Below are 23795 nucleotides of genomic sequence, written 5' to 3'. Positions count from 1 at the left end.
CAGACCGCCATTTCTAATCATTAGTTAAATTGATTAAAAAAAAACTATTATTGTTTGTTCCATATTCCACACTTATTTCTTTATTTACATACTGTGATCACTCCCCACTTACCATTAACAAAGTGTTAGTAAAATACATAGCCATTCCAATACAACCCCATCCTGCCTTTGCCTCAGTAAGTTAGGTACTTGTGGCCAGGGCACTGATTGTTTTTCAGAAAGTTATTGGGAAACAACTTAGAAAAAAATGCAAAGTTTATGGATTTTTTTCCTTCCAGACCCATCTATTTTTATACCATATGCATATTTTTGGCACTCTTTTCTTCCATGACAGCTTGTGACACGAGTCAATCAATACTAGAATGATCACCCCATTCTTGTTTGCTAGCAACCTTAGAACAATTGTACTACACAATTGTATTGATCTATAAATAAATGGCAGTTGGCTTAACTGGCAGTTTTATGGGTCTATAGAAATTATAAAAATGCACCCAAAGATTCCAAAGGACCATACTTCACTAGAGAGTAGTTAATCTTCATTGAGATACAAAAAGAAAATAGAACAGTGAGATCTAAGATTTTTTAAATCAATAATTAAATCCTTATACTCATATATTATAATTTTGTAACAAGTAGGATCTTGTTGAAATATCAGAAAGATGATATTGGTAATACCATTTTTTGGAAACTGATATTAAGAAACATTTGACCCAAGAAAAGAAAATACTAAAGTCTCAATGGTTAAATTCTATGTGTATACATGTGCATTCATGTGAATGTGTAATATATACATATCTATGAACCATGTAGAATTGCTTATTTTTTATATTATTTGACCTCCAAAATGGAAATTTGTATAATTCAATCTGGAGTTGACAAGTCCATAAATAGAAAGAAATTATTTTTCTTCCCATCATTACTCTCATTTCCCTGGCATATGGAAAACGTTTAAAAATGATAAGTGCTCTTAATTCTAAGGAAGTGGCCTAATTCACATACAACTGTTAGCAATGATGTGCCTGACCTTCCCTAGCAGATAATTATTTGTCTTTCCACCAAAGCAATGGCACCTTGCCAATTTTTGAGAAAATATCTAGAAATTAATGTTTTACTGCTCTTTTTCATAAGGGTTTGTAGATCTGCGCTTTTCTTGTTGTTATTGGCATCGTTACATAAATAGCAGTGATATTCTGTCTCTATTCTCCAGTCTGTCTCTTGTTCCCATAAAATAATGTGGTATTAATTTAAACCAAGTTAAGGAGAATAAGTTTTTTATATGGTTTGGTTACAGATGTTAGTTTACAGATGAAGCAGGAAGTGCTGATGTAGAAGCTGCAGCAAGTTATTCAGATGTTAGTTTCTGAAAAAAAAAAAAGAAAAGATATGGCATTCTTCCAATGAAATCATAGAATGTTAGATTTGGAAGGAATCTATTAACCATTTATCTGAAACTTCAAAAAATCCGTAGAAGAGAAGATCTAGAAATGAGAAGGTTACCCCAAAATCATGAAGCTGATTAATGGTTTATATTTTTCTGACTACTACTTTGGCAAATGAGCTGCCTACTATTTAAATATATTTTGTAAATTCAAGTAAATTATTATTTCCTCAAAAAAAATCCAACATGTCAATGTCAGCTATTTTGGGTTATATGTTTCAGATTCTTTTACTTTTTCATCGGAGATCATATTCCTTCCACAGTAATAATCAAATTACTACAGTCTAGGTGTTTGTTCAGCATTCCATTTGCACAGTTCGTATTCAAGGCTCCATGTATAACACATAGTCTACATATTCCAGTTGTTGGTAAATCACTTCCCAAATGTCGAACTTGTATTCAAATTTCCACATGGGCTGGTGGTTAGACATCCAATGCTTGCATGTCCCAGCAGCACTATGTAATGGTATTCCAGTTTTGTGGTAGAGGAATTGTACAATATTTGAACTCAGAAGTAAAAATATCACTCCATTCAGATCAGATACATCTAGTATGAGCCTAAATCATTTTACTGCACTTTGCTTAATTGCTTCATTGATACTGTGTTGTGTTGTTTTGTTTTGTTTTTGTGGTAACGCTCCATTGAACAAGTTATTGGCACCATTTTTCCAACGCATTTGCTCACTTCATGTCTCTATATCACGTTTTGGTAACCTCACAATATCTAAAAAATTTTCATTATTATAACATTTGCTATGGTGATCTGTGATCAGTGATCTTTGATGTTACTATTATAAGGTTTTTGGGGCACCACAAACTGTACCCACATAAGACTGCAAACTTAATTGTAAAATGTTGTGTATGTTCTGATGGCTCCAAAAACTGGCCATTCCCTCATCTTTTTCCCTCTCCTTGGGCCTCCTCACTCCCTGAGACATGTTAATTAGGCCAATTAATAACCCTAGAATGGGTTATTGTGATCAGTGAATGGGTTATTGTGATCAATGATCACAATAACTAATCAAGTGGAGAAGAGTTGCACATCTCTCATTTCAAATCAAAGGCTACAGATGACTAAGCCTAGTTGGGGAAGGCAAGTCAAAAGCTGAGATAGGCCAAAAGGTAGGCCTATTCCACCGGTTAGCCAAGTTGTGACTGCAGATAAAACTTCTTAAAGGAAGTTAAAAGTGCTACACCAGTGAACGATCAAACCAGCCATATTATTCTCTTAAGTCAAAGCTGAATCCAGAGTAAGTTCCTAACTATGTTCAATTTTCTGAGGGTTGAGTGGTGAGGAATCTATAGAAGAAAAGTTGAAACTGACAGAGGCCGGTTCATAAGATTTATGAAAGAAGCCATCTCAATAACACAAAAGTATAAGATGAAGCAGGAAGTGCTGACCTAGGCGCTGCAGCAAGTTATCCAGAAGAACTGGCTAAGATCATTAATGAAGATGGCTACACTCAACAACAGATTTTCAATGTATACAAAAAAGACTCCTATGAAAATAAGATGCCATCGAGGACTTTTATAGCTAGAGAAGTCAATTCCTGGCTTCAGTTTCAAAGGAAAGGCTGATACGAGTTGTTAGGGGTTAATAAATACTGGTGATTTTAAGTTGAAGCTAGTGCTCATTTACCATTCCAGAAATCCTAAGGAACTTATAAAATTATGTTAAATCTCCTCTTTCTTTGCTCTTTAAATGAAACAAAGCCTATATGGCTGCACATGTGTTTGCGATATGGTGTATTAAATATTTTAAGCCCACTGTTAATACTTATTTCTCAGAAAACAATTCCTTTTAAACTATTATTGCTCGTTGACAATATACTTGGTAACCCAGGAGCTCTGATGGAGGTGTGCAATGAGATCAGTGTTATTTTCACATCTGCTAATGCAACATCCATTCTGCTTCCATGGGTCAAGAAGTAATTTCAACCTTCAAGTCTTGTCCTTTAAGAGATACATTTTATAAGGTTATAATTTCCATAGTTAGTGATTTCCCTGGTGGATCTGGGCAAAGAATTTTGAAAAACTTGTGGAAGAATTCTAGAAACCATTAAGAACATTTGTGATCCTGCTTCTCTCTCTGCCTGAGTCTCTGCCTCTTTCTTTCTTTCCCTCTCTCTCTCTCTCTCTCTCAATAAATAAATAAATCTTAAAAAGAACATTTGTGATTCATGGGAAAAGGTCAAAATACCAATATCAACAGGAGTTTGGAAGAAGTTAATTCCAGCCTTCACGGATGACTTGGAGGGTTCAAGACTTCAGTGGAGGGGTAAGTGCAGATGTGGAGGAAATAGCAAGAGAACTACAGTTAGAAGTGGAGCCTGAAGTTGGCATTGAATTGCTGCAATCTCATGATAAAACTTGAATGGATAGGGAGTTGCTTCTTATGGAGTGGTAAAGAAAGTGGAGGGGTGTTTTTTTTGTTTGTTTTTGAAATGAAGTCTACTATGAAATCATTTGTGTGTGGATGAGTCGATCGATGCTGCAAACTTCATTGTAGTCTCATTCTTTTTTTTTTTTTTTTTTGTGTGTGTGTGTGTAGTCTCATTCTAAGAAATTGCCCGGGCCACCCCAGCTTTCAGCAACCACCATTCTGATCAGTCAGCAGCCATCAACTGTGAGACAAGACTCTCTACCCATGAAAAGATGACAACTTACTGAAAGCTTGGATGATTTCTTAGCAATCAAGTATTTTTAATTATGGGATGTACATTTCTTAAACATACTGCTATTGCACACTTAATAGACTATAGCATAGTGAAGGCATAACTTTTATATGCACTGGGAAACCAAAAAATGTATTTGACTTACCTCCTTACAATATATGTTTTATTGTAGTCTGAAATTGAACCCGCAATATCTCTGAGGTAGGCCTATAGATGCACTCTCAAATAATATAAATATTCAACAGGAATCAACAAAAACTAAATGATCATAGGGTTTTATCTGCAGAGCAATATGTAGCTATTATGTATTTTGAGAATTGCATTTCAGCTAATAGAAAGAGGGAAACCAGTCTAAAATCCTCAGATTTCAAGGAAATTGTCTTGTCTAACCGGATCTATTAACAATCCTGTGTCTTTCCCTATCATGCAAGTTATTACTTCTCTCTTCCAGAATGAGATATCTTGCTAACATTTTAGTAAGTTTGAAAATTCTCTTCTATATAGCCACAGTGTATTAAAATGACAGGTTGTTTTATTAAAGAACAACTTCATTTGATTACATTTTTTTTTTCCATTTGGTACTCCATTATCAGTTTTTTGTTCAGAGAAAAGATTTTTGTTTTCTCTAAATGACAAGAAGGCAGTGGAGGGAGGGTGGGAGGGAAAGAGAGAAGAACACAGGCAGGTTCATTCATGATAACAATTTTTAGATCCATTATTCAGAATTATTTTCTTGTCTGGATATTGACTAATGAATGAAGTAAGTATATCTTAATTTTCAAGGCAGAAATGTTTCCTCAAACAAATTTCTTGCTTTTCCCTGGAAAAAATGGATTACATTGGCAAATATCTTTTTTATAAAAAAAAAATTGGAAAGTATGACCATTGTAATATTAAGACCATGCAAAATAATATTAATCAATCCCATCTAACTGTAAAATTCACATGAATAATATTCTATAATTGGCAATAAAGAAAAATTTTAGTTTTCACAATGGTTGCATGGGCCAAATTAGGGTTTTCAATTCTCAATGCAAGGTTCCTTCTCCTCTGAAAAATAATAACCTTAAAAAGTCCCTGGCCACTGATTTTTAAGTATTTCACAAATAATTCATTGATAACAGCAATGGTAGTAACAAAAAGAGGCAGCTGTAGAACACCTGGGTGTCTCAGTGGTTTAACACCTGCTTTTGGCCCAGGGCATGATCCTGGAGTCCCAGGATCAGGTCCAACATGAGGCTCCCTGCATGGAGCCTGCTTCTCCCGCTGTGTCTCTCATGAATAAATAAATAAAATCTTAAAAAAAAAAAAGAGGCAGTTGTTATTCCTTTTAGTGCATAACAGAGAGCTATGAAGAGTTATTAAAATCAAAACTATATCTTAGCCTAACTTCATGATTCATTGAAATTCCCTAATATTTTAGCTCAAAATTTATTAATGGTTTCTAAAATAGAGCAAATATTTGAGAGAATTTTGAAAGTATTCTGGTGTTTGAAATAGCAACTCTCAAAGAAAGCTCCTATGCCTTTGGGATAATTAGCAGCTTATCTCCATTTTAAGTCTCTCTTTTAGGCTCCAAGTTCACACGTTTATATATTCTAAAAACTTGGGGTTTCACTTCTGGTCCAGAGAAAAAGGTTTGGAAAGGTCTCAGATAAGGTAGTCTTACCATAAAGTGAAAGCCAGCAGTAATAAAAATCTCATATGTGGTGGCTCCTCCAAGGTTCATCCATTGATTCCTAACACAACAGGACCTTTCAGTATTTGGAGGCACTATCTTTGACTTTGTGGATATTAGAAAATGAATACAGGGATCCCTGGGTGGCGCAGTGGTTTGGCGCCTGCCTTTGGCCCAGGGCGTGATCCTGGAGACCTGGGATCGAATCCCACATCGGGCTCCCGGTGCATGGAGCCTGCTTCTCCCTCTGCCTGTGTCTCTGCCTCTCTCTCTCTCTCTGTGACTATCATAAATAAGTAAAAATAAAAATTTAAAAAAATGAATACATCACAGAATCTTCTCTCAATAAGTTTATATTTATTAAGTATGGAAGATATAACTAACTCTGCCAATTTTAAGAAGTTGATAAACCTTCACAGTCTGATATTTTAGAAATTTGCTTAGTTCCTCTTAATTTCAGAAAAGTTGCTGATGTCAAAAGCTGGAGTTTTTTACATGGTTCATCTGTAGCCCTTTGAAATGTCTTTATCATCTTTCACTGAGTGGTTTGTAAGAGTTACATTAATTTACCTTTACTTTCATGAAAACACATAAAACCAAAGAGATGGTATTTTAGGGTTATGAGGGTCTAATATTCTTTATTGCCTTTTATGAAATAAATGAAGTTGTATTAGATTCCTGTGGCTGCCATAATAAATTACCACAAACTTGATATCTTAAAACAAGAGAAGTCAGTCTCTCAGTTCTGGAAGTCAGAAGTCCAAATTCAAGGTGTTGAGAGAACTCTGTTCCTTCCAAAGGTTCTAGGGAAGAAGCCATCTTCTTCCAGCATCTGGTGGCTATTCCTAGTCTTTGGCTTGTGGCTGTACCACTCCCTCTGCCTCCATTTTCACACTGTCTTCTGTCAGAAGACTTGTAAAGAGATTCATTATTGGATATAAGGGCCACTTGTATAATTCAGGGTCATCTCTTCATATCAAGATCCATAACTTCCTTTACAAAGATTCCTTGAATTCCAAATAATTTTACATTTACAGGCTTCAGGAATTAGAATGTGGACATATCTTTTTGGGTGCTAGCATTCAATCTACCACATAGGTAAAAAAAAAAAAAAAGAGAGAGAGAGAGAGAGAGAGAGAGAGGAGAGAGAGAGAGTGGTCTTGTTTACAGTATCCATTAGGAAGACAGACATAACAGATGGATAACTTATGAAATATGACTGTTCTTTCTGAAAATTCTAACAAATTATTTCCTTCAGAAGAAATTTTGACTTGGTGGTGATGAGCGTGCATTCTTTTCTCATATGGTAGACTAAGGTGGTTTGTAATAGTTGTCAGAAAGTTAGGAGTAAATGTTCATATTTGAGAAACTTACATAGAAAGCCATGCATCATGGGTACACGTGTGAGAAAGCAGCAGTCTCAGGCTCAGGGCTAAACTGTATCATCAACAGATTTTTGAAATAATCAATACTTAATCTTATGTGCCTTTTATCCACATTGTAGGATGACTCATTGGTTCAGGTCCTTAGTCAGGGGTTGGCCAAATCCAGCCCCCATGCCAAATCCAGCATATACTCCCCTTTGTATATATACTGCACATGAACAAAGAATGTTCATTCTTACATTTTTAAATCATTAAAAAGAATCAAAAGAAGGATAATCAAATTTTCATTGTCATTAAAACAAAATCTCTTTAGAACATAGTCATACTCATTCTTTTACATATTTTCTGTGTCTTCACACTTCAATGGAAGAGCTGAGTAGTTGCAACAGGGATCTACATAATATCATCAATTTTGCCTCTTGGCCTGCAGAGCCTAAAATATTCAGTATCTGGACCTTTGTTTGCTGAAAAAGTTTGCTGAGGCCTGTCCTAGATTTTGAACTATTAGATTATTCTGTGGCAGAATGTAAAGTTTTGAGATTCTTTGCATTTCATGTAATTTATATCAATAAAATAGAACTATCTTCTCTTTTGAATATCAAGTATTATAGATAGTCAGGTTATATCACTTGACTTATAGAAAAGTTCTGACTCTTTCTTTAGAAAAATGCTGGCTAGCTTGCCCCAATTTTTAGAAATGCTGTCATACCTACCATTCAGATTCAAAACCAAATTACAAAATTCTATTCCAACATTTTTGTCAGGTATTTATTTCCACATTTTGGATTCCAATGACTAAGAATATTAATCTCAGGACTTCAAAATTGCTTCAGTAAAGAATTTGAGTCTCTATGGGTATGTGCACACAGGTGTGTGCATGTGCTCCAATTTTTTAAATCCTTAATTTTCTCTGTACCTTTTCTTTTGTTTTTTTTGTTTGTTTGTTTGTTTTTGTTTTTGTTTTTTTTTTCCTTTAGGAAGTGATTTTTATTTTTCTGTTTCTGAAATAATTAGAGCTATAAAAAAAGTGTATTCTGAACCTAGATGCATTTCTCTTCCTCAGTTTGCAAATACAAATCAAGATAGTATAAAAAATAAAGTTTCTTACATCAATAATTTATTTAGAGGTATAGATACCAAATACCATGCTATAAATACAATGTATTAATTTAAAATATTTGGCAATTTTTTACCAAAGTTTAATTTTAATAACTGTAGACATTTCTAAGACAAAAAAGGAGACAAAACATTTTCAAAATTGTTTTCTGGAATAATTTGCAAAGAGAATTAAGTAGCAAGGTCACACTATAATTGTATAATTTATTAATAATAATTAAGGGCTACTAGAACAAGTTTAGTATTGAGTTGCTTTTTGCAAATAAGTACATAGATACATAAATACATATATACATGTATATGTGTGTATATATATACACACACACACACACACACACACGATCCAAAGGACAATTTGGACCTCATCTGGCAAAATATAATATAAAATAGCACTACTATAGTGACTTCTATACTTTTTCTTGTTTTTAAATTCACATATAAATAGTAAACATGTGCAAGTGTACTAAGATATTTCTTTATTTTTTGCACTAAGAAATTTAGTAAGAATATTCATTATTTCATTATTTTAAGAAGGAAAGCAAAAACAAAAAAGTCTTCATCAATAGAGAAACATAAATACTAGAGGCATATTCATACAATGATAAAACATACAGGTGTTAAAATTGAATGAACTCAAGCTGGAGTGGGCATATTTTTTCTTGAGAAATAAATAATAAATATTTTAGGTTTTGCAGCCCAAGAGACAAAATCAACTATGCTAGTAGGCATTTACATAAAACAGAAGAAATTTCCACAATATTTTAATTAACAAAATATAAACAGAGTGATAGTACTTGGGTACAATCACGTGGTAGAGTTGGGCTAGGGAGGGAGGGCTGGAGTTGGCCCAGGTGCCACCAACAGATCAGTGAAGCAGACGTGACTCTTGGAGAAGAGAGAAGGAGAATAAAGCCAGAACAGCTCCCCTCAGGGCTCCATTACCTGGGGACTTCCAAGGGTGTTTGGACATGGAAAATAAATTGCAAAATGTCAGTAGCCAGCAGGCATGGTAAGGAAGGTCTAGTTAAAGGTAAACAAATATATTGGAGGCTGGGTTGGCATGGCAGGAAGACGCGTCCTAGCCTTTACTCCTGAAACTATTCTACTCCCTCACTGTAGCATGAAAAGCATCCATAGATAATGCATAATGAGTGTGGCTGGATTCCAATAAAACTATGATGAACACTTAAATGTGAACTTCACATAATTTTCACATGCCACAAGACATCATTTTCTTTTTGTCCCCAAATACTTAAAAAAAAAAAGACTGTACAAAAGCCTGTACAGATCAGATTTATATGTGGGGGTCTTCATTTGGCAGCCCCTGAACCAAAGCTCTCTGTAGCAACATCAACTATGGAGTGAAAAGGATGAGTGTATTAGTCACCTTCCCCACAGTATGCTGACATAACGAGCTACTGTCACGGTAACAACACAGTTTATTTTTCATGCACATCACGCAAAAGGTGCAGGTCAGCTGCAGTCCCATGAGACATGCCCTCCATCCTGAGACGCTCGCTGAAGGATCAGCCCTTACCTTGATTTGTGACTGAGCAAGAAAAGGAACATGCCATGCCACCTGAAGTTTCAGCATGGAGATAACAGGTCACATGGCCACACCTGACTTTGGGGTAGTAGAAGAGCGAGGGACATCACCGAAGTCACATGGAGACAGAAGGGGATGCATGATTCATTGAAAGGAAGCACCATGGATCATTAGGAACAATAATACAATCTTCCACAATTAATATAGTAGACCATTTAAGACAAATAAAAAGAATATATTGAGTTATATATGTATTTAGTGAAGAGTATAAAAATATTAACTATAATACAACATGATAAACCTCAGTTTCAGGGTTGGGAAGCAAGGAAGTGGACTTGGGAAGAACAACAGAGTAAATCAGTATTAATAATCACCTAATGCAAGGGTTCCTGGCTGGCTGAGTTGGAAGAGCAGGTGACTCTTGATCTCAGGGTTGTGAGTTTGAGCCCCATACTGGGTAAAGAGATTACTGAAAAATATTAAATAAATGTGTAAAAATAATCATCTAATACAAACTTTTTAATACTCATTTGTGGCAAGAGTTCAGAGACATTTGTTAAATCCTTTTCTATTTTCAATATTGATAAATATAGAGTGAGAAAATGTTACTATGGGAATAGAAAAAGAAATCAATGTTTTCTTTAGTTCCACATGGTCTCCTATTAAACCAGTTGCTATATTTACTGATTTTTACTTCTATATTTACAAATTAAAAAAAATGATCATTTGTATTATGTCAAAAAAGGAATAATTTACATTGCTCCATAATTATAACTAACTAAATGTTGTGTAGGTGAACTTAAAATAAACTAGAATTAAATTACCTTTACTAAATTTTCTGAATAGAAGGATCTCTGAGTTTTATCACCACTACATCCAAGACTGGTTTACAATTTCTAAGGATTAGATATAGAAAAAAATTAATAGGAGGTATCTTTTTTGATTAGCAAAGAAGATTTCATGACTTCTCATTTGTATTCCCTTTCCATAGCATCCTATCCTCTATGCCATTTCTCTTAACTGGCCATAAAGAGAGCGTGAGTGGACTCTTCCCTATTACCTTGAAATATGTGTCAACAAAGTTGTGATGTCCTACCGATGCTGAGTGTGCATTTCTCTTTTAATAGACAATTTAAAATTCATGATAAAAGCTTGAGGGTTATTATTAGCTATACTACAGCTTAATATTTAAAATATGTAGTATGTTCTATAATCATCTTTCAAAGCACTATATTCTTCAAAGTTCCTTGAGAAAACTGATTATCCTAGGAGCAAGAAAAAATATGTTTTTAAGATCTTGGAAGGAAATTATCCCTTCTACGATTAAGTCTAGAAATGGCAGTCTGTGGCACTTTCTTCCTCAAAACATTAAATCTCAGTTTCATAAGGTATCTTGAAAATAAGGATGCTAAGTATGAATGGGAAGTGGAGGTGTAAAAGCAGACATTTCTTACACTGGTCCAGTTTCACTACATTCTATACCAACCATTACACTTCTGTCTTATAGCTTTTATATATGTTTTTAAAACTCCTGGATAATAAGATGCTTTCTTTTTGCTGCTTTCTGATGGAGTACCCAATCCTCTTCCCCGAACTCATCCTATAGGGCAGCTCCTCTATTTCCCTTTAGGAGCACTGGTCTCTTAGGAAGAACCAATCCATAAATCCCACAACACGATGGTGGGAATCTAGGCCAGGTCTTACATCTCCCAAAGATTCACTCAGGCCTGCCACTCTCTATACCTTGCTCCACTCAGAATCCATTCTTTATCGTCCTGTATGCACTTGGGCTCTTGTCTTTGCATTTGATCTAATTTCACCGCTGTGACAGAAATCAGCATCTTCACTACTGTGCCAGAACTCAGCACAGCAACGGGCATATTAAAGGCACATGGTGCACTATAAATATCTGAGAAATAAAGGTATGGCTGACCCTTCACCAGAATTTACTACTGTCAACACACCAGTGATGAGAAAACTGTTTAGTGCATGATTTCAAACCACCATTTCACTTATCACTAATATTTATTTAAAAATTAGAATGTGAGACATGGTTTGAATATTATTTAATTTTAAGATTGCTATCAGCTTCCTAATCACTTCATAAATAATCTTAAGATTTGGAAAGCCTTAATTCTTTTAAAAGCATCAATCAATAAACTATACACATTTTATAAAACCATCGCTTTCTGAAGCAAATATTTAAGAGAATGTTTTCCAAAGAATACTTTCCAAAATCTTATGTTTAATTTATACATAATGTGCAGGGTTCTTACTTGTGTTCAGTAGGAAGGCATTGAAAAGTACGTCTATTCTCTCACTCCAGAATGGAAACTCCCACATATTAAGTCTTTATGCTGCACATGGAATAATTTTGTTTCTATATGAAAGGGTGTCCTTTGAAACATAATAAACAAATTTAAGATTAGTTTCCTACTTAATTTGGCATGGGATTAAAATATATCTAGAAACTTCATCTATGTATTACTCCATTGGACAAGTGAAATTAGAGTTGTAGTTACAAGAAATGTCTATTTGAAATATGAATACTTTCTTTCCAGAGCTATAATAGTTTCACTGGCAACTCTTGAGCTTAAAAACAATAGAAAGCTTTCTCATAATCTTAAGATTTCATAAACTCTGGGTTTATTGTATATTTCTGAAGCCTTCTGGATAACTTATTTAGCTGAAGTATAGAGGAAAATGGTTTTTGAAGCATCAAAGTTATACCAAAAAGTAATGCAGTCTTATGCATCTAACCAATATCTTCTTAATTTTAAGGACATAAGAAATTTAAGAGCAGGTTGTGCTAAGAAACTAGGGTCTCAGGAATAATAATTAAATGATCATCATAAAAATATTCCTTAGAATATCTCCCCAACAAACGTTTCCAACTATTTACATGTTTAACAAAGTTGTTCATTATTAAAATAAAATATATAGTACATCATTTGGAATTACTGAATATTCCCTGTAAGTCAATTCAATAAGCAAGCAAATAAAATTAGAAAAATAATTTTCAATGAGAGAAGGGTGTGAATACATGCATAATTCAACAATATATTGATAAATCAAATTTGTGTCTCTCAATAATGAATCGCAAAATGTTTCCAATTACTGTTATGTGTTATGTTAATTGCCAAAATTTTTATAATTAGGGTGGTGTAAATGACTGTGTCTCCATTATGTCAAAACAGTTTCCGGCAAAATATTCAGTAATCAGCTTTTTTCTTTCATTATTCACCAAATTGCGTAAATAATCCCCACTCATTTGATATTTAATGAAAAATAATCCTGCTGGTTCTTTATACACTATAATTTTTTAAATATCATTAAAAAAGGAAAATAAATATCTAAATTGTTTCTATCTTCCCAGTGATTAGTTGTGAACTTTGATGGCATCTATTGGTAGAAGATGGCCTATGAATTATATAATTAATTTTACCTGGATTACCTAATAATGTCATTTTGTTTGATAGGGCACCTTTTTATTTTCTCTTGTTTCCTAAATGTATTCTGCTTTGATAAATAATTTAATAACATAAATAATGTTATAACAACATATTTTCTATATAGTAATATTTCTATATGTAATATAGAGTATGCAATTATTTTAAAAAAACAAAAAATATAAATAAGATTTATTTCATACACATACATTTATTTCAAAATAAGACGTCGGAGAATTATTGGGAAAGTGAAATAAGTTGCTAAAATAATGAATCAGAGTATGAGAATTAGCCTTATTGTTGAAAGATTAATGACACCTGTAGATTCAGATATTGTATATTTTTATACACATATAAGGTAGCAAAACCTTGGTAAAAATAACATACGTGTGGGTATATGTGTATATAAATACTACCATTTAATATGACAATGTGTTATTATCACCTTGGCCCAAGACAATCGGATCAAGAGTAATTACACAATATAAGAATCTAGTAATATTAATCCATCATTGTATGGAGGACATTAGGAGCAAGAACCTGTAGGAGAGGAAAACTAATTTTCCCTTTATCCTTTCTTGTTCTTGGCTGAGATTCCCCTTAATGAAAGAGATTAGCAGAAGAAAAGCAAAAGGAAATTTAATAATCTGTATACTCTCCTGTATATACATCACAGATACCCAAAAAACTGAGTAACTTTCCAGAATGGCTCACACCATCAATCACCTCCAAAAACCAGCCTTAGCTAACAATGAAATATTTGTGGGGGGCAGTTATTGCAGCCCCCATGAAGAGCACAGTAGACAAGGTTGTCCTGCATTGTCTTCTTCACTGACAAGGGTTTTTAGAGTCAGTCATTTTACTCTTCATGGCACAGAGAAGGAAACCCTTATAAATGGGGATTTTCCTTATAAATGTAGATGTATTTTACAAAAGGGTAACTTCTCAGTTTTCAGAATTTTTTTTAAGTCAGCTGCTCCATAAAAATAACCAGCCTAAAATAATCCTTATGCCAAATTCTACTCTTCTCCATACCATTAGGAAAACATTAGAAATTCAAAAACATTTCACTAATAAAACAAAGAAATAATTGTAGTATAATTATAGAAATAATGATTTCTTTACAAATTATTGGCATATCACAAATTTCTGATAGTTATCAATATTTAAAAATGAGTATCTGAGAGTGTAACATGACATTAATGTTGAATCTTTTTTTTTTATAAAACCATTCACTATTACCTTAATTTAATTTAAAGAATACTGTCTATATTTTTAAAGATATCCAAAGCCCATGGAAAAATTATAGTTCTGAATTAAAATGAAGTCTTTTTGCTGGGTAGAAGAGTGTCCTCCAAAGACACATATTCACCTGGAAACTAAGATGTGACTTTATTTGGAAATAAGATACTTGCAGGTATAATTAGTTCCTTCGAGTTTATATCAGATTAGGATATGACTAGTGTCCTTATAAGAAGACCACGTGAAGACATGGAGAAGTGCAAAGGTAGAAGGCTACAGTGACAGCAGAGCCAGAAATTGGAATGTTGTGCTTACAAACCAAGGGATGCCAGGAATTGCCAGAAACCACCAAAAGTTAGGAAGAAACAAGGAATGAGTCTTTCCCAGAGTCTAAGGAGTGAGGAGGCTCTGCCACCACCTTGGTTTTATGTTTCTAGCCTCCAGAACTCTAAGATCATAAATTTCCATTAAAAACCACCCAATTTGTGGTCATTTGTTAAGATAACCCTAAGAAAGTAATACAGTCTGCAAAAAATATTAAGAAACTATGAATTATCTCTTAAATAAATTGTATTAAAATGGTAATAAAATATATCAACTTTACCACCTATAATAACAGCAATATAACATAACGATGATACTGATTAAACTCAGCAACTTGTTATTTAACAATACTACATAGTATTGGTTTTGAAAATGAAGATTCATTGCAAAACTGTGATGTTTGTTTACATCTTACATCAGAATTCTATCCTGCTATTACCAGCTTGTTAAACGTTTATCATGAGCTACTGTTTGAATGTTGTCAAGTGCTTTTTCTGAATCTATTATTTTATCACCATTTGTTTATTGCCCCTTTATATTAAGGTCATGAATTGCATTGATTGACCTTTAAAATTGATAAATCTCATAAACATTATTCTAAAATAAGCCAGACTCAGTAGGATAGATAATGTTCATTGCATTTATTTATATTCCCCAAACAGGCAGAACTAATGTAAGCTATTACAAGTCCAAGAGGGACATTACCTCTGGAGACAAGGACACAGTGATTCAGAGAATGCTGGAGAGGCTTCTAGTTCTCACTCATGATTTGCGTTCCTTCCTGTACATATGTCACATTTCAAAAACTAAAATAATGCTTAAGTAAATATGGATTAAATAATTATGGTTTGGGGAAGAGTCAATAAATTTTCACAGAAAATACATAGGTGTTATATTTTAGGATACTCTGCATACATATTTCCTTATTCATTTCCAAACTGAACAAGAAATAAATGACCTAATTAGTATTTAATTTTTAGAACATGATGAATAAAAATAAAACTGTCACTTCCAAAAATAAAAAAAAAGATTATTCCTTTACATTACAGATATTACCAATATGATTTCTCTAGTTCCACTTTTGGGAATATTTGCATGAATTTTAAATCAAACTAAATTAATCAATAATAAGGTGTTTAACCATTCAATGAATAAATGTTCCTAAACTTTTCAAAGTAATAAAATCAATCAAAATGGTTAAAATCACATACTATTAAGAAATGTGAAGTGATTTTATCCTGGTTCCCTCCCCTCCCCCGCCCTGTTCTAGCTGTGTGACGTTAGGAATATTGCATGATTCCTCTGATTTTCTGTTTCCTCATCTTTAAAATTAGGGTAATATTAATGAATATTTCTTTCTGTCATAGTGACAACTCAATGAGATAATCCATGAAAAACAATAACAGCCAGCAGATAGCCTACCTCCGTAAATGTCAAATGGATAAGAAATAAATGGAACATTTATTTTTTTGGTTGTATATTTCCTATCCAGATTGTGATATTATAACAATGATAATTTTATAAGGGACCATTGATAAATAGGTATCTCGAATAAAAATTTCTCTCAATCAGTAGATTGATTGTCTTCATCTTAGAGATTATGAAAGGATAAAGACAATCTTAATGCAGAGGAAATAAAAGAAATAGTTATCACTGATTTTTGGTCTCATTTTTATAGATTCTCTTTGATTTCTGAAAAAATCTTTCCATTCTATTAACACCATGGCACCATCAACAAATACTGAAAATACAAATTGAAGAATCATCAGAATCATCACTTTATTTTCATAAATAGGTATAAATCTAATTCTTTAAAATATGAGACTAGCTTAAAATCTTGGTTTGAATATTAGATAGATTTGCATTTTCTTATTTTAATGCCTGTCAAAGGCATCCTTCTAAATGTACATAAAGAGGAAGATAAAATAGCAGGGCTTTGCAGTGCTGGTATGACAATAATAGTAAGGAATTTCTTCCAAGGAACAAGGGTCATTATCTGATATACTTTAAAAAAATGTTTCATAATCAAGGTCGCCAAAATATGTCTTAATTTGTCAGAGTAAAAGCTTGGTAGATATGGATTAATGAGCTGAATACAGCATTATTATTTTTGTAGTTGGAACTAAAAGACTCATATCCATTTCCAAGAGTAGACATGATTCCATTAAAAACAACAATGAGGAATTCTGGTACTTTTTTCTGATGAATTTGCTATACCTATTTAAAACTATGATGTTTTTTATTTTAGTTCTAAGGCAAGATCTACTGACAACAATGCATTAGCTTGGATGATTATATAATTAATACTAAATTTCAATGAATAATTTATCAAATGTGTTTAACTTTGGTCCAATTAGTCTAATTAAGCAGAAGTTGGACAGAATCTTGAAGTTACTGACTTGCTCTAAGTAAGCTAAGAAAATATATTAAAACAAAATTCCCTTTAATTGATGAATTTGTGACAAAGATCACTAAGAAAGATACACTGACTAGAAATTTTGTTGTAAAGCTGTAAAAAATATACAAACATTTGTAAATATAATGCAAAGATTTTCTCATATCTTTTTTCACTAGTATTTCCCAATTTTTAGCATTTAATGAAATTTCTTTCATATACAAACAAATACACACACACATACAATATCACCAGTTGGTCTTTTTCTGAACCATTTGAAAGCAAGCTGTTTCTCCCCAAAGCAGACACTCTCCTACTAATCCCCATATAATCTTCCAATAGGGGAAATCAGTGTTGAAACACACTACCATCCAATCCACAGACCCCATTTATATTTTTCTACTGGTCCCTACAAAGTATTTTTCCTTTATGGTTCAGTATCCCATCCAAAAGCACAGGTTACATTTAATTGTCTTGTCTCTCATTTTCCTCAAAATAGAATTACTGCTTGGTTTTCCTCTATTTTCACATCTTCCATTATTTTAAAGAATACAGGCCTGTACTCTATATCAATTCTTTCAACCTGTGCCCAATGTTTCCTCAAGATAAAAGTCAGATAAAGCCATGATTCTTTTGCAAGAATATCACCAAAATTATGCTCTTTTTCTTCATGCATCATGTCTGTGAGCACTGTTGACCTGTGTCATCAGAAGTGGTGCCAACCTTGACACCTCAACATACTGGTGTTCTTCATGTATTTTCACTAAAATGTTACCATTTTTCCTTTTGAAGTTGACTATTGTTATCATGGGGAAATATTCTAATATCAAGCCAATATCCTATTCTTCACTTCCTCATCAAACCACCACCAACCTTGACCTTTATTGACAACTACGTGTAAATCAATAATCACTCTGATAATTGCCAAATGTAGTTTTTCTATTTCAATCATTGTTTATACACATTTCTTTTAATTGGTATTTTGCTAAAGAATCTTCCTTTACATTTGTTATGGACTGGATTATGTTACCCTAAAATTTTATGTTGACATCTTCAGCTTCAATATCTCAGAAGGTGACTTTATTTGTGGGTGGGATATTTAAAGAAGTAGTTAAGTTAAAATGAGTTCATAATAGGTGATTCCTAATCCAATGTTACCAGTACACATTAGTAGATGGACACTGCCTATCAGGAAGACCATGTGAAGACTCAGGGAGGAGACTGCCATCTACAAGTCAAAGAGAGTCAAAGGAAACCAACCCTTCTAATATCTTGATCTTGAACTTCTAGCTTCTAGAATTATGAGAAAATAAATTCATTATTTAAACCACCCAGTCTGTATTACTTTATTATAACAGCCCTAGCCAACTAAGATTTATTTATTTCAGCATGAAATCTTGATTCCTATTTTACCCAATGGAATTAAATCCACCACTATCATTATTTATTTTGATGCTTAAATTATACCAGATGTAGCCAAAGGCAATTCCCTTTCAAATGAACTTTGACACATCACCACTCTTCTTTAAACATTTCCTTACTTTCGGTCACAATAAGATGTTCCAGATTTATTTCTACCCCAGTCCTGGAATTGGACATTTCTGCAAGAACACGTGGTTAATTTCACTGGAGAATGGTTAAGTAGAGATTTGGGTCTGGACATTCAGTAAAGTCACTTGTTCTAAGTCTTCTCAGCAGGCACAGCCAGCAAGTACAAGTGCATTACACACACACATCAAAATCACAATTACAACCACACTTATTTCTACATCTATTTATGCATGTAAGTTAAAAATAGGATTGTAGAAGCTAGAGGCAAGTAGTAACAAGTACAGGCAGGGATGATTGGAAAGGAAGAGAAAAGAAGGAAAAATAGATACGAGAGAACAACTGTTTGCTTTATTATTTATTTATTTATTTATTTATTTATTTATTTATTTTTAAAGAGAAATAAGCCCATTGAGGTGACAAGTACATGTTTAAGTAGAGTACTTTCTACTCTTATCATACAAAATAGAAAAATCGGCCTGGATAATGGTAGTTTTAAATCCCTCTATGGCCATGAAGTGAAGCGCTGGCTCCCTCCTGCAGCCGTCTGCTGTCCCTACTCCATTATTAACACCTTACTTATTACCACCATTAGTGAGAAGTCTAGTTTTTCTATGATTGTATTAGGCAGTCAGAGGAAAGGTTTTTGGTGTGGTAGAGAAATATTTATTTTGCTTTTTTAAACTTTATTGACAAGTAACTATATAACAATAACAGCACTCATTTAAATTTATTGAGTTTGACATATATAGTCACTCTTAACATCACTGCCACAGTTATGACAAACTCAGAACCCTCACCATAAACTCTGTTTCCTTTCATTTCTATTTCCTGTGTGCTAACTCTCTGAACTTCCGATTAATACAATTATGCCTAGACTGCCCTGTCCTTCGTACTTTCAGAGTTCCTATCCATCCTGGATAGGAATAAGGCTTTCATGAAGCCCGCCTCAGTACCTTTCCTAACTGGAACCTGTATCTTCAGTATCTTCAACAGTGTAGCCAAAGGGCACGCCCTCCCTTCATTAGAAATATCTTATTACTACTCTGCCAGAAATAAGAGTGTTGGTAAGCCTTTATTTCTTTACAAAATCCTGAGATATAATTTTTCACCAGAGATCATATGTACATTGGAAAATGCAACACACACACACACACACACACACACACACACATTTACTCACATAAACACACATAAAATATAAGCATTTACAGTAAGGATGTATGGAGTAAATTCATCATTTATTATTTTCATTTCATCCACTACAAATTATATTTATTCAAAAATCTATTTCTCATTTTCCTTCTAAAACTAAAACTTTCCCTCCAGGAAAGATGAAATCATATCAGCACCAACTAATAAGCTCCCAGGATTTGGGTATATCAGGAAAAAAAAATCAATGATTTATCTATATTGCTGAAGACAAACGATGCATTAGCCTTTTTCCCAATCGGCATGTACTTTATTATCTGATCAAAGAATTTGTTTAGCCACTGGACCACAAAATCTTTTTAATTTGTCCTTTGAGAAATAGACACTATCGATGCTAAAGAGGCTTAAGTGGTATGGCCCCTTCCCCTTCCTAGATTTATTTATAAGTCATAAGTGAGAAATGTCCTTCTTATACTCAATCTCTCAGTTACTTATCTGCTCTAATAATCATTAAACTAATGTTTATTGAGTGCCTACTATGTTAAAGAAATGATGGCAGGAAGACTGAAATATCATTATTTATCCCAAGTTGCTCACAGCTTGGGCAGGGGGGACTGAAATACAGTCCCAAGATTCATGGGAGGAAATAAATATGGGAAAATAAGCAATACTAAATGCTGCAGGGAAAACAAATGGTATTAAAAACTTAGACATGTCTGTGAGGACAATTCCCATAGTCTGTGTTTTTTATATACCTGCTTTCTCCTTGCTTCCTGTCTGTGCCTTCAGTCTTCCATTGGATTAATCAAGTGTTCATTGCTCTATTTTATTCCCCTTACTTTTTTGGCATTGTGGCAAAGAGAACTGTTGGTTCTGTGATAATTGTTCTTCTCTTCCATAGTAATATGCCCTCTGATTTTTAGTAAACCGTCACCCAAAGACCATAGTGTACGTCTATGTTGCTGAGCCATTGGACTAGAGTCTTGCCAAGGAGACTGAGCCGAAACATCTTGTGAAAGCTTCATTAAAAGGCAACTGAAGAGTACCCTGTGCCCCACCTTTTTTATTTTTCCTTCCCTAATTCTCGCTAAGCTGGTTATGGTGGGTTTTTGGAACTGGAACCAATACCTTAAGCCATGGGGTAGATGAGAATGTTGTATATGAAGTGAGGACAAGGAAAAAGAAAGCTCCCTTGGGAAGTAGTAGAGCAGACCCACCCATCAAACAGCCCTGAGTTGTGTTACTGTAGATTTTCATGTGAGAAAAAGAAATATCATCCTTGCTTAAACCATTGCTATTTTGAGTTTTATTCTCAGCCAAAACTCATCATGGTAACACATTTTTAAGAACATATGAACATTATCCTCTCAAGGCAAGCACTTCATCATGATTTTACTTCCTTCAATCACCACCTCCATACTCTTTACATTTTGCTTCTAGATCAGTATAAAAACATGTATTCTTTTAAATGTTTATTTGTACAAAAATGAGTTAATTTATTTGCTTAACATTGTGTGTGTGTGTGTGTGTGTGCGCGCTTTGTGTTTGGTCTATTTTCATCTTTCTGGATTCATCTATTCAAATTCAGGGAAGTATGTTTTCTAGAACTTTTGGGGAGAATCTGGTGGAGTTAAATTTGCTAAATAATTTACTGAGTATTTTATTCATCATTCAATTTGTGGGGTACAAAATGATTATGAGACAGAATTCACAAAATCCTTTTTCCTATACTATTTTTTAGACTATCCTCATTGTTTTCTTAATAAAATACTGATGACATGAATTGTGAAGTCAATCTGATTCTTACTGCTGTGTAGGTAATTGATGTCTTCACTCTTCACTCTGCTAGCTTTTAGGATTTCCTGTCTTGAAAAAAGTTATCACAATGTTTTAAAATGTGCAGGTATTTTTTTAAACGGATTGGTGCTTAATAAGGTCTTGTAATCTGAGGATCCTCTCTTTCATTGTAAGAAACTCCCAGCTTTCATGTCTTCCATAACTACGGTGCTCTCTTTACCTTTATTCTCTGCTCCAAAATTCTGCCAGAGAGACGTTAGCACCTCTCTATCTATTCTTACCTCTTTTCCTGCTTACTTTCCATTTTATTCCAATGTGCTGTATGCTGAGAAAAATTCCTCCCTCTAATTTTCCACATCATTAATTTTTGTTCAGCTATATGCATTCTGCCACTTAAACCACCTATTGATTTTTTAATTCAGTAATTATATTTTTCATTTCCAAGATCCAATAAATTCTTCTCTTAACTGCCAATTCTTTTACCTTGTAGATGTGGCACCCTAATTTAAATCTCCAAGCAAATTCATCAAATTAACTTTCAATATCCATTTTTCCTTGGGCCTAACAATTTGTTGCCTCTGATGGTCCTGGCACACACCTCAATGATTTGGTAGTTATTGACTCAGAGCTCATTTTTGCAGTTGAGAATACCCGCTAGAGTGTGGGCTGTCATTCCTTGTGATTTCCACTTGGTGAACAGGAATAAATACTTCTGGTTCGTGTGTTCAGCTCTGTGAGAGTAAGAAATGGATAAGATGTATGATAGGATTCAATCTCAAAAGCTATTCTTTGGTCTTAATATCTCACAGCATTTTCAACCACCCAAGGACACAGTTCTGTACATGAAACTGAAAAAAAAAAAAAAGAGCAAAACCACTCCTAATATTTATTGACCATTTATACCCCAGGTGCAAACAGCCACCCTCTCAATCAAATGTATCTTTTTTGTATATTTATAAACCACTACTTGTTGGGTAACTTTCATAACACTCTCACTGAGACCTCACAGAAACTCATAGATTGGATTGTGTGGAGAGTGACTACATTTTGAAGAAGGGATGGTTAAATTTCATGACAAATTGATTTCTTTTAACAATATAGCTACGGAATGGAAATTAATGTTTTTTCTGAACATACTACATAAAAAGTATTAGGTAGGGGATCCCTGGGTGGCTCAGTGGTTTAGTGCCTGACTTTGGCCCAGGGCATGATCCTGGAGATCCAGATCAAGTCCCACACCAGGCTCCCTGCATGGAGCCTGCTTCTCCCTCTGCCTGGGTCTCTGACTCTCTCTCTCTCTCTCTCGTGAATAGATGGATAGAATCTTTAAAAAAAAAAAAAAGCTTAGGTAAACTTTTAAAAAATATCCTAATCACCTCACTAATATTCCCCCAAATGAAATCAAACTCCTACAACATTAGTCCATGAACACCCTGCAAGGTTTAGTCTCACATTGTGAATATGAAGAACCTCAGATGAACTAAAGATTATTTGCTAACATCAACAGATGTTTTCAGGAGAGAAAACTATTGATACATATTTTGTTTCAGCAGTATAAACACTGGCCTTCATGCCTCTGACATGTTTACATGAGAAGGTAGAACTAGGGCCACATATCTTTACAGGAATATCAGAGTTTATAAACAGTCCTGCCTGATTGTACCCAGAGACTTGACACTTCTATTTATGAGTATGTCTGTTTCACCTTGTATTCTTTCTCTTTCCAGTGAGATGAAAATAATGAACTTCATTTTTAAGATATTTATGTGAATGTCCACAGAAAGTAAAATGTACAGTCTTACTTTACATATGAGTTTTCATGAATTTGACAAATATATGTCAATGCAAGCAGAGCTTCAGTTAATAAATACCACATTTCCTTTATCCCCAAAAGTTCTCTTTTGTCATCAATTGGCCAAACCCCAACACAGTCACTATTCTAGTTGCTACCACCTGAATGGGTTTGGTCTGTCATAGAACTTCATATAAATGGGATCACAAAGAGTGTATTCTTCTGTTCCTAGTTCTTTTGCTAAAAATACTGATTTGA

This window comes from Canis lupus, chromosome 4 (genome assembly GCF_048164855.1).
Source record: "Canis lupus baileyi chromosome 4, mCanLup2.hap1, whole genome shotgun sequence".
Classification (NCBI taxonomy): domain Eukaryota; kingdom Metazoa; phylum Chordata; class Mammalia; order Carnivora; family Canidae; genus Canis; species Canis lupus.
Note: the sequence above shows the minus strand (reverse complement) of the source record.